This window comes from Ascaphus truei, chromosome 1 (genome assembly GCF_040206685.1).
Source record: "Ascaphus truei isolate aAscTru1 chromosome 1, aAscTru1.hap1, whole genome shotgun sequence".
Taxonomy (NCBI): domain Eukaryota; kingdom Metazoa; phylum Chordata; class Amphibia; order Anura; family Ascaphidae; genus Ascaphus; species Ascaphus truei.
Genome location: NC_134483.1, coordinates 168,121,992 through 168,135,919, shown reverse-complemented (window position 1 = coordinate 168,135,919; position 13,928 = coordinate 168,121,992).

Sequence of the window (13,928 nt, the reverse complement as noted above, 5' to 3'; positions counted from 1 at the left end):
TAATCCAAAATAAACTGTATTGAAGCAAACAGATACACGAAAGCCAACGTTTCGGTCTCACAGGGAGACCTTCCTCAGGGCCGTGCAAAAAAAAGATATATATATCTTACCAACAAACCAATCAGTATACAAAACTGGTAAAACCACCAATCAAGTTGCGACAGGTGGTGTTAAATACATAACCAGATACAGTAGCAAATCCAATAAAGTGGTTCAGATTTTGAACAAATATTGGAATGTGCTCTCTTGTGATCCACATCTAAATCAGCATCCGTAATTTTCCAGAAGGCTAAGAACATTAAAAATACACTTGCCCCGAGCAGATTAAGACAACTTGTTACCCCTGGGATTAACCATATCTCACCTAACGGTAACTCTAAATGTGGTAGATCAAGGTGCCTCATGTGTAAACACATTGTAATAAGTAATTAGTTTACTTCCTATTCCCATGGCTCCTTACACTACTGTACATTAAAAGTTTGATAAACTGCTTCATTACACATGTAGTGTATGCACTCCTGCCTTTGCCATATCCAATATATTGGACGTACCAAGTGACCCCTTAGTGTCAGATTTCTGGAACACCGTTGTGCGATCATTAAAGGTCTTCTTACACTAATTGGGGCTTTGCACTAAGCAGTGAGCGTTTGCAACGATTGGGAATTTTTGACTCGCCCGTTATAAAGTGAAGCCAAATGTGGGATTCACTAACAAGTGAAGCGCATTGTGGTCTGTGAAGGCAAAATTATGCCCAATCGGGCGAGATTATTTTTTCCCCTGCTATCGTCCTTAAACTTGTAAAGCGTGATAGCTGCTAGAACAAAAATGCAGCCTGTAAGAACTTCATGGAGACGCTGCGTCCCATGCACGGCTCTTACAGGCGATCGTACTGTAAAAATATACATTATAATAATATTGTACATGTGCAGGGTGTCTCCTGAGCTGAACCACATTGCTTTCAGCCTCAGGGACCACCTACTTCATGAGATACAGGCCACCGCAAAGGAGCCCATGCTATAAGCGTTCATTAAAAAAATCGGTACATTTTAGGATTTGTTAGCGTTTTAAATAAATTATTTGTTTTGTTTGCTACTGGCTTAAATTCGTTAATTGTTTTGTAGGTTAGTGCTTTAATTTATTAAATTGATTGGTTGGCTAGTGCTTTTATTTATTTAATTGGTTGGCTGGTGCTTTTATTTCTTGAATTGGAGTATTTAGGTGCTTGTATATATCTTTTATTATTGTGTATTTTTGGCCTTCATGCTTTTTGATGAGGGTGACCATTGACTGCTATAGTGGCTTATCATGCCCATATTATATGGGTATGATGCACCACTATGCCAATCAATGGGTACAGGATGGATATAGTTGTCCTGGAGTGGGTGGTTAGGCATACCGGGCGGGTAACAGGGGAGGGTGGGTTAACCCCTTAATTACTATAGCGGTTATTAACAGCTAAAGTGACTAAGGGATAGGGGCCATTAGATTGTATTTTTTTTATGTATTCTTGTTGGTATCGGAGGACATGGACCTGCAGTATGCTGACGAGGATGGTGGTAAGTAGAAAGGTTTATTTACTTTATTTATGCTGGCTGGCTAATGTTTTATTTTATAATGGGCAAATGCACTATTATCCATATCTGGATAATAGGTATTTTGCCCATTACTGTACTTATGTATTAGGGGAAGGGAGGAGTGTATTTATTTCACTGTATTGCACATTTTGTTTTGTCATAGGATTGGTACTGCAGGCCAGAGGGGACCTGGGGGGACCACCCAAGGGCCCCCAGACACCTGCAGGGACCACCTGAGGACCCCTGAACACCTGCAAAGACCACCCATGGGGACCACCTGAGGGCCCCCAGACATCCACAGGGACCACCTGAGAGGGCCTCCAGACACCCACGGGGACCACCGGAGGGCCCCCGGACACACACAGGGACAACCAGAGGATCCCCGGACACCCAAAGGGACCACACATGGGGACCAGCCGAGGGCCCCCAGACACCCACGAGACCACCAGAGAGTCCCCAGACACCCATGGAGACCACCCGAAGGCCCCCAGACAGCCACGGGAACCATGTGAGGACAACCAGATAACCACAGGGCCACCCGAGGACCCCCAGACATCCGTGGGGACCACCTGAGGACCCCTGGACACCCACAGGGACCACCCGAGGGCCCCCAGACACCAGCAGAGACCACCTGAGGACACCTGAGGCCTCTGGTATCAATCATGTGGGGATTGAGGAGGTGGGTATTAGTGTTTATTATGGGTAGCAGGGGTGGGTGAACAGGGTATTTGGCCCTTGGTGGGTATCGGGAGGGATAAACCCCTTCATTGCCTTAGCAGTTAGCCGCTAAGTTAATGAAGTTGCCTGTAAATGCATTTTTATTGCATGGGATTGGTGTCGGGGCTCTCCGGTGCTGATATTACCTGGCGATTTTTTTTTATGATGGCTGAAATTTTGGGAGATTCATGTCTTATCACCCACTTATCGAGGCTTGCTGAATATCAGTAGGTATTTTGGCCAATAAGTGCTTGATAAGTGGCTTATTGACGCTTATAGCATAGGCCCCAAAGTGTTGAAGAAGTGTACATTGATATTAAAAAGAACATTTCCAAGAATAGCACATCAACCATTAGATTACATAAAGATACAACCAAGTTAAGCTATAAGGTTGTGTGACAGGGAGACATCATGTCACCAAAGACTTGGTCATGTCACAGCAACACATACAGTAAGAATTGTTCAAGACATTGTATTTGGAAGAAAAGGCAATCAAAATCAACAGTGAATACTTGAGTCAATGATGATTTGCAAATGGCATTGCTATTTTTGCCACAAGTCCAAAAGACCTCCAACAAAACCTCGTAGAACTTGCTGAAGAAAGTCAGATAGTGGGTCTCCATAAGAATCTCAGCAAGATCAGAGTGATGTTCAACAAATGTGGCCATCAAATAACAATGGACAGGAACCTTTCAAATCTGTCTGTGTGTGTGTATATATATATATATATATATATATATAACGGAAATCGCCGTGTTAGTCCAGTTGCGATAGTGCAGAATAAATTTGTTCTTCGGTATTAGGAGATAGATAGATAATACGACACATAAGCAAGATAATGAAACCTTAATCTGAAGTATTGCCGTTGCGGAATATGGTGGCACTTTACAAGTAAACTATAAGAATATTTTATAGAAGGGGTAGTGTTTTTTTCTTCTTGTGTTTCTCAGATCTTGATTTTCGGTTGCCTGACTGACTTGTGCAGTTCATCCTACTGTATCAACAAAGTTAAAGTATCCAGCCGCTCCTCCTTCTCTTACCGTGCACCCCACAACTGAAACAATCTACCAGAGACTCACAGCCGCCAATCTAAGTTCTTTCAAAACTAAAGCTGTCTCACATTTTAACCTGGTCTGTAACTGTTATATACGTGTTTAATATATATTATCTTTAACTATGCATGCAATGTCTTGTATATAATGTAATGTATAACCCTTTTCACTCGTACTATGTATTTGTAACCATGTATTTGTCATCATAACTCTGTGCCCAGGACATAATGTACTTGAAAACGAGAGGTAACTCTCAATGGGTTACTTCCTGGTAAAACATTTTATAAATAAATACTGTGGAAATCTTTAAAACATTTCTCAGTGTTTAAACTGACCAAGGATTTTCAAGGCTTTTTGAAATGTTGTAGGCCCATCCCTACGCTTAGTGTTCCCCTTTTGAGAGAGATTGCGGTATTGAGTAAGTCTTGCCCTCTCCTTCAGGTGTGACTTATCTTATTCATCTTCTGTTCTATTCAAACAAAAGAGGCCTTAGATTTTTCCAAAGAACATACAACATCTTCACTTTAAAAATTACATTTGTTTAAGTTTGCAGTTAATTGACTTAACTTGTTTAAATAACCTCAGTATGGTTCACAGGAATTAATAAACACTGGTCACTATTTCTACTGCTTGTGGTTTCCTACATGACATTCTGCCCATAATCGTTGCCGGATGTTACGCTTGTGCTCCTACACACAAGCCGGGGGAAGGGAAAGGACCCGATAGCATCCTGTGTGGTGTTGGTGGTAGAAGAGGTAGGTGAAGAGGGTAGTTGTCCCATGGTGGGTGTTGAGGCCTTGCAGGAGGGGTTAATCCCTTCATTACCTTAGCGGTTGTAACAACTAAGGTCATGAAGGTGTTAACTCCTCCAGCAACCCTCTGGGAGGGTTGCCCTGGGGCAACTATGAAGGTGGTATTTGGCCCGTGGTGGGTGTTTAGGATACCGGGTGGGTAGCAGGTGGGGTTATCCCCTTCATTATCTTAGTGGTAGTAACCGCTAAGGTAATTAAGGGGTTACTCCTACCACAACCCTCCTGGAAGCCCTAACCACCCACATTGGGCAAATACAACCTTCACCCACCCACTCCACCCCCAACAAAGCAGTTCCTGCTTTTTAACTCCTTCATTACCTTAGCGTAAAGCCTCTAAGGTCTTGAAGCAGGCTGTAATTTTATTTTTATTACCTAGGATTGAATCCGGTTGTCTCCGGAGCTGACATTAATGTGAGTTGGCTCCGGAGATCCCTGGATTCAATCCTATAGTGTAATTTTTTTTAAAAACTCTGTCAGAAATAAAGCGCAATTCCAATCTCGTCACCATTTAGGTAACGAGAACAAAATCCTAGTGTTTACCCCGCAATTTGCATATTGGACTTTGTGAATAGCAGTTACTGGGAAAAAATGCGAGTTTGGGAATTTTTTTCAGCTACAGGTACTACACGGCTTGTTATAGCAAGACTGCTAACGGTCGTTAACAAAACGTTTTCAAGTGATTTTGTCATGTAATCAAATCTTTGTGAATAGCTACACATGCAAAATCGCTTGTAAAGTGCACTTAACCAGCGTTAAGTCACTTACCGAAGTTTAGTGAATAAGCGTCTTTGACATCATAATAATTTGGAAGGATTCAGACAGTAGACAACACTTGCACACATTCACAAAAAAGGTGAATTTTGGTGAAGTCCTATTTGCATAGGTCATTCTATTTCTGTGAGATATCATTTTTCGCCATCTTTGAAGTTATTTTTTTTTTGCCAACAATTGTGAAATTGAAGGGTTTTTTTTCAGGGGGGAGGGAGTTATAAATCATTTTGTGATTTTCAGAGTGCTAAAAATTAAATACTGCATGAAGAGTTTGTTGAAATGCTGAAAAGGAAAACGTGTAAAAAAATAAAATGTTATTTTTTGGTGAGAATTTCTTAATGTTTTTTTTGCACAAAGGGTAACAAAGGGAATGATGACAACATCACACATGTCTAGCTGAAAAAGGAAACACTCAGATCTCACTGAAAATCAATAAGACATGAAAGAGAAGAGAAAAAATAGAATTTTACTAACAGCCCCAACTCGTAAGGTAAATCTTCAAGTGATGACAAGCAGATGTCGTTTAAAAAAATCATAAGAATTTAATTACAACTTTGAAGGAAATATCAAACAAAAAAAGCAGCAGCTGTGGGTCCACCGTGCATGCAACCCCGTGTTTATATCTTACACGTGTGCTTTGTTTCAGAAAGTGTGTTCTGGAAAATAGGAAAAAATTGTGCCGACTGAATCAAATTAAGATGACTGTTGATAGCGCCAGTATTTTTCCTATACGGTCCATTTCTTTTTGTTGTATTGATTGTCTGTTAGGAAATCTGGAAATAAAACCCTAGATAAAGGTGTCATTTGGTATTTTTCCACCCCTCTGGTTTCTTGCTCATCATCTTTAAGTTATCTCAGTTGCTACTGAAGTGAGAGCAATCTTAGTAATTTGTGTCAAATTAACATTTACAATCAAGGCTTTCCAGACCCAGGTCATTTTATGCTTCTATAATCTTGACAATTCTTGTTAACGATTTCCCTGCAGAACACTGGGCACTGAAGGATTTTCTGAAACTATTGGGGCTAATAAGAGTTTGATTCAATGAAATGAGAAACAGTGCATATTATAGAACATTTTTCTTTTATATCACAAAGATGCATTATGAGGAGATACAAGGAGATACTGGCTAATATGGGGGGAGGGGGCAGTAAAGATTAGTTTTTTGTTGCTACAGATGCAGACACCAGTATCCGATCACTTGCCTGGGTAAAAACTAAGGCATCTCACAGTAAATGCCTCAACATTTCTGTGAGATTCCTAATGGCCCATCGGTTTAACACAGCAGGGGTCCCTGCAGTCCCATCCAGGTTGAATGGGACTGCAGTGACCCCCTGCTGTGTTAATATGATGGGCCATTATGAATCTCACAGAAATGTTGTGGCATTTACTGTGAGACTGCCCCAGGTTTTCCAAGGCAAGTGATCTAATACTGGTGTCTGCATCTGTATGTGTTTTGCAGTGTAGAATGACGGCTGACATGCTTCACTGTACATACTGCAGATGAGCAGATCTATGTGCTTCTTACCTGTTAAGCTGTCGCAAAGTAATTTTTTCAGAGCACACAACTGTTAATGCACCGGGGCCAATTTACACAGCTCTCACTATAGAGACATCTTGGAAGTTTATCAAATTCTTCCCAACTGCAGCAGAACAAATATTGATAGTCATTACTGTAGTATGTATCGTATTTAAAGGTAGATCTCCACTATGCTGAGAAACCAAAATCTATTCAGTATCACTATACTGTATGTAAGATACAGAAGTACAGGTAAACCGCGTTATAACGCGCCTCGTTATACCGCGATTCGGTTATAACGCGGTTTTCCCGTGGCTCACACTGCACACACTCTCACTACACACACTGCACACACACTGCTCACTGCACACACACTGCTCATTGCTCACACTGCACACACTGCTCACACTGACACACACTGCACACACACTGCTCATTGCTCACACTGCTCACACTGACACACTGACACACTGCTCATTGCTCACACTGCGCACACACTGCTCACACTGACACACACTGCTCACTGCACACACACTGCTCATTGCTCACATTGCACACACTGACACACTGCTAATTGCTCACACTGCACACACTGCACACTGCACACACACTGCTCACACTGACACACACTGCACACTGCACACACACTGCTCATTGCTCACACTGCACACACTGACACACTGCTCATTGCTCACACTGCACACACACACACACACACACACACACACACACACACACACACCCCTCCAAATACACATATACATAAATCAGCCTTACCTTGGGGATGATTGGTGAGGCATGTGGCTGCAGGGGGGGGGGGTGCTGCGTGCCGGTGGGGGTGGTGCTGCAGTGGAGGGGGGTGATGGCTGCAGGGGCCCCCAATGCTGCGGGGGCTGGTGGGATGGCCCGGTGCAGCGCGGGGGGGCAGGTAGGTGGGGGTAGGTTGGCGGTACGGCCCGGGGTGAGGGGTGGGGGGTGGGACGTCATTGTGCTGTGGGGGGGTGGCGGGGCCCTGTGCTGTGGCGGAGTGGCAGGACGACCCTGCGCTACGGTGGGGCGAGGGGGCCCTGTACTGCACACACTCACAGACACTTACACACACTTTCAAACACTTTCACACACTCACAGACACTTTCACACACTTTCAAACACTTTCACACACTCACAGATACTTACACACACTCACACACACTCTCACACTCTCACACACTTATACACACTCTCACACACACACTCACACACACACTCACAGACACTCACAGACACTTACACTCTCATACACTTTCAAACACTTACACACACTTTCACACACTCACAGACACTCACACACACTTACACACACTCACAGACACTTACACACACTTACACACACTTTCACACACTCACAGACACTCACACACACTCTCACACACTTTACACACACCAGCACCAACACCCGCTCCCCCCCCTCTCCTCCTGCGCAGGCAGCGGGGACAACGGTGGGGAGAAGGTGAAGCGGGGACCGGAGGGGCATCCCCCTCCCATCTCCTGTCCCGCGGCCTGTCACGCGGTGACAGGGGGAAGCCGGGACCGGAGGGGCATCCCCCCTCCCATCTCCTGTCCCGCGGCCTGTCACGCGGTGAACAGGGGGAAGCCGGGACCGGAGGAGCATCCCCCCTCCCATCTCCTGTCCCGCGGGCTGTCACGCGGTGACAGGGGGAAGCCGGGACCGGGGAGGCATCCCCCCTCCCATCTCCTGTCCCGCGGGCTGTCACGCGGTGACAGGGGGAAGCCGGGACCGGAGGGGCATCCCCCCTCCCATCTCCTGTCCCGCGGGGTGAAGGGGTGAAGATGCGCTGATGCGGCGGCCATTTTTTTTCCGCGACCCCGTTACTAACGCGGTGGTCTCGGGGTGGACCCAGAGGACTGCGTTATAACAGGGTTTACCTGTATGTTACATTTCTGGTACAGCGTATGTGTCTCCTCTTCCCTGCCTTTCACACTAAGTGGACGGATTTCCAGCAGATGTGTAATGTCAGCCAGAAGCAATCTCTCTTTTATCTGAATACAAACATACAGCTCCTCTGTTGTGGTAGTGGGGGGTGAGGAAACACCAATAATATAATCTTCTCTGCATTAAAAGGGATCAGTCACTTGAGCATTGGAGGACAAAACCCAGAGGGAAGTACAACAACAGCTAAAATTGTTGTGCGAGAAGAAATAATGAATACATGAAAATGTTGAGAAACAGGGGAATTAAGAAAGGTTAATGTGCGTTTAATGGTTTTGCTATGTTGATTTCCAAATATCTAGCTATCAATTTTGTTTGATATGCTGCATAAGTGCCTTAGTGTGTCTAGAGATATATTTCTTTGCATTCTGGCTCCTATTTAATATGCTATTGACACCACTGCATGTCAGGGAAGCCCTGAGCTCTATTCAAAGTAAAGAATTTGAATGGAGCTCAGAGGCTTCCCTGACATGGAGAAGTAGCTTTATGTCATAGTGAGTGATGGGCTGTGTCATACCCAGAAAAAAAACTAGCATTACAGCAACACAGACTCTAGGTCTTGACTCTTGACCACAACATTTTGACATTTTAATGTCCTTCCCTATACAATTTGCTTTTTTATGGCAAGAATCTCTGAAAGTAACCACTTGATTTCTAGGATTCTGTGATCTGTGTTATTTGGTGTTGTTGGGAAGTGTTCTTCTACCTTATGTTATTTATTACTGGTGCATTTTGAAATAATATCCCTAACAAATACAAGGTAATTTTTTCCCAGGCGTATTAATTTTCATAAAAGGCTTAATGAATATGGCCCAATATCTTTGTGGAGTGCTCTTAAGTCACAAATTTAATAAAATATGCTTGTATGTGGTCTTTAATTGATAAATATATGTGCAATAGTATAAAACCTTTATTAATGTTATGCCACGTAAAAGGACTAAAATGTTGATCCCTTTTCTCAGAATGGCAGCATAGTGCGCATAACTATTGATTCCAATGTGAAGAAACACATAAGGGTTATGAATCAGCAACTTTTGCATATATATCTTGTCAACAATAAACCATACAGTGTTAAACCATGCATTGTTAATGACATTACTGAACAAAATGTACTTGTCCTTTAATATAATGGTTTACAGGTACATAGTGTTTGTTTTTTCAAATTAGATGTTTGGACGGAGTTTTGTCTTTCGAAATGTAAAATAAGATGAACCCTTTAGCTGCATGTTTCTGTGGCGGCATCCCTGGCAGAAACATAATTAAGTCAGACTACATCTGTATGTTCTCACAACTCGTATGAATTCTCTAGACATCAGGATTACATTTAAGTGCATTTAAGCCTTGATTCACTAAGCTCGGTAAAATCAGGGAAAATAACACAGCGTTACCTAAAACAGGAACGGATGTTAATTTTCTAACATAATTTCACTAACATAATTATATGCAAAAATTAGAAGTCATATTTGACCACATTGCCATTGCATTATTGTCATTTTGTTTCAGAATAACGCTTTGGGCAACCAATGGCTAGCTGGCCACTAGATACTACAAAGGGGTTGATATATTCTGAACACTAGACTACATACCCCCTCTCACTTTGTATGCCAAAACTAGTAAGAGACTGCTTTGCAATACCATACTAACCGACATGGTAAACAAGACATTAATAACCCCTGCCTGTATCCCCTTAAGTGCAAATGTGCAATAAGCCCCGCTCCATTAAAAAAAAAAAACATCTAACAACCTCCAACGCATCTAAATTAATAGTAGCCAGGGCTGGGGCAATGGACCAGCCAGGAACTACAGTAATCCATCCAGATAATCAATGACCCTGTGGCCCAACCACAAGAACACTCCCTGAACCCCTCCACAAAAGTCCCAACAGAAATCCAATGATCCGATGGCCCAACCATAACAAAAATAAAGTTAAAAAGTTATCCATGGCTTGATGGCCTAAATCCATAAAAAGCCTGCACCTCAAAAACAGTCAAAGTAAAAAATGATTGCGATGACCTTGATCCAATCTGATCACCTCCTCGTCCTGTGAAGACCAATGTTCAATTTTGATTGAAGAATTCCCACATTTGTTAGTTGACAAAATGATTATCCTTAAAGGGGATTTCTTGCACAAAAATGTTCTTCCTTTTGTTCAATCTTGAGACACGGCAGCCCATTCACATTGTTATCTCTCCACCACTAACTTCCATATTATGTGAGGAAGCAGTTGCAGTTGGACATTTGCCCTCATATAACATACGGTTAGTTACTGTGTGTTAAATAAAGCAATCCGATAAAAAACCTGCAGATTAGGTATATTATGTATTTTAAGACAACATAAATAAAGAGTAGTTGCCCAGGTGCAAGAAGATACTAACATTATATGAGTTAAACTCGTATGGGTTTCTGTGGGGGAATGCTTCTTTAAAATAACCGATCTGATTGCTTGATTAAACACACGGGCCCTTATTCTGTAAGACCCAATACCACCAGCTGGAAAGCTCCATTTACTCGAATAAAGGGTTTCCATGGGACACAGGCAGAATGATCAGAATAAGGGCCACGGTCTCTAACTACATGTTATGTGAGGGCAACATAACATAGGAAAAGGAGTAGAAGAGGTAACCTTTGGAAGACAATTAGCAGAACATTCAAGAGAAATGTAGACTGTTCCCCAAGGAAAGCAAAGAGATTAACACTAAGAAAAATGCTGTCAAAGAACAAAGGTATGGACCTGCATTTCTTAAACCAATGTTTATATTCTGCCATGTGTTGAAGGCATTTGGAGAATTCACTCATGCGGCTAATATTATTCTTTTACTCATAAGAAATTCCACTGGCTTCCCAAAGCAATGTTCAATACCATCTGGATTAACTGTGTTAATTAGAAACATATTAACCCAATTAGAGATTGTGGGGCCTTGCAGTCCCCAGGAAGGAGACAGGTAAAGTGAGAAGTAAACCATTTATCCCCTTCACTGCAGGATGAGCCTGTTATGCTTTGCAGGTCCCTTAAACAGTTGTGGATTAACTCTGCGGGGGAAAGAATCCATTGCCTTTTATAGCACCTGATGTATCAAACAAGGACAATCCCAGTGCTTTAAATGTGCTGTGCTATGTACCGGTATTGCAGCAGGGAGTTCATGATAAAAATCCCCCTTATCTTTTCATATTGACTAATTATGGCTAAAACCAGCACTATGGAATAGGTCACTTTAATTATTGAGACAATGTGCATTACTAAATTAAAACTTAGAAGAAGGGAATTAAAATAACCTTTGTTGGTCATGCTGAAGGAATAGATGGCTTTTTCCAGGGCTTACTGTAAAGATATGGAGAGCCTAGTTGCTATGGGCACAAGTGAAAAGAATCAGAATGTTTGAGGGAGGATGGCATAGGCGCTGCAAATTACTTTCTCTTTGAATTGAAAGCTTTCCAGGTCTCTTGCCTCTTGTGCATTAAGATAATTATATTCCAGATGTTCCCTCTTAGAATTTCTACCAGATGTAAAAACTAAAACGACTTTATTTCCAGAAGCAGGCACCTGTCTACAACACCATCCTTCAATGTATTCAGTAACACCAACTGGTCTTTTCATTACAGTAATTATATATCTAACTGGAAATATAAATGAAAAGGGATCTTGTTATTGTCAAAGACTGTACTGCAGATTCAGATATGTTTACTGATGCCACCTATCTTGTGCAAAAAACACAACAATTGTGTTGTGTCCTATGAACCAAGATCATATTATAACAGGTGCAGCTATTTGTCATTGTGTCTATTTGGGGCTCATGGACTGATAGGGTCTGCAGTGATGAGACCAATGGGATTAGGGTTAAATTAGAGCATTCTTTGAATAAATTACCCATTGGCAGGTATGTGTTGTAATCTGCAAAAGGGCAGCCATTTTAGAGAAGGACTTGAGGAGTAAGTTTCCCGCCCTCCCACACTCATTATAAAGAAAGGAAATGTATAAGAATAATAATTTGCATTTATATTATAGTTTGTATCCACTTATGTTCTTGGCAATATGTTTATTATTTATATGTTATGTTATTTTGTATCACAGCCGTGGGTGTCCTTGCCAGCTAGGGCATATGGGCTAGGGCATATGGTGTGATATATAAATAAATTGGATGCGCAACAATATCAAAATAAGTAATTAAATACAGAATTAAATGCTGCCTCAGAATTCCTAATCTCACACTCTGGTTAACATATGTAACCCTGTTTCTCCCCCCCCCAGCCCAATCTCATATAGGGTCTATCATGGGGAAACCTGTGCTGGTTACCTCTCCGATGCTGGAATTCCCCATCTGACTAGCACGACCACGTGGCTATGACATCAGATGCCAAAGTCCACAGCTGTTACTGCGTGTTCGTATTACACGGACTATTGAGCTATCTAAAGTTTTCTGGGGCCAAACACTTGATCCGTAAATATCTATAGCCTATTAAAGCATTACGATAAATGCACAATAAAAGATGTATAGCTCTACGCGTTTCTTTCCTAGCATGGGAACTTCAGCAGGAGAAATGTCTGGAGCAATTTCTCAAGATGAAGTTCCCATGCTAGGAATGAAATGCGTAGAGCAAAAAGGGTACCGAAACCTTTGCAAAGCACAGGCCTGCCACGGTACCACTCTGACCAACATGAGCTCCAACGTTACTTGATAACACATACCCATAGTTTTATCTATGACACAGGGGTGTCAGGGGTGCTGAAAGACACTAACTTACACAGTCTTGCACAGCGCTGGGGTGATACTGTAATTGTAATAATTGCACTGTCTATTATCCATAGTGATCCTCAATAGGAGGGTTACGTGGCTGCTTAAGAATTTGTGTTTATACTGGTTATATTGTTTATAAAACTGTTATACCTACCATGTTCACCCTTCTATGCAGGAGCTTTGTAGGGTATGGGAGCAAGATGGCCGCTCTTCCCTCTCTTGGGGCCCCCTCAGTAGTTGCTCCTATTAGCACCAGCCAGCTGGCAGCTCTTCCCAGTGTCGGCACGAGGGTCCCCAATCGGCAGCCTCCCCACACTGCCCTACGCCCCTCCTCTGGAATGGTCGGCTTTGAGCCACTGGAGGTAAACCGTGCCACCACTAGCAGCTCCGGACTTGCACCCACCGACTGCACAGCTTCATGTCCTGGACACGCCCCAAATGCTTGGTTTTATTTCAATTTAATGTGTTTTATTTTGTGTCTCTTATTTTTAAGCTTGCACATTCATTGCCATTGTGGCAATCCATGCCCATATTGTGGGCATGGTTTACCACAGTAACAATCAATGGGTGTCACGTAACGGTACTGAGCAAACCCTGCAAGTTCATTTGGATCAACAGCCCAAGACACATAGTTCAAGAAGCTATGTTTATTTGCAAGGGAAACAGAATAGAAGCATACCAACATACACAAAATGCACAATTAACAAGTTTCTGACCCAGATTTTGGTGGGGTAGAGGGTGTGGGTATTAGGATGCCCATTC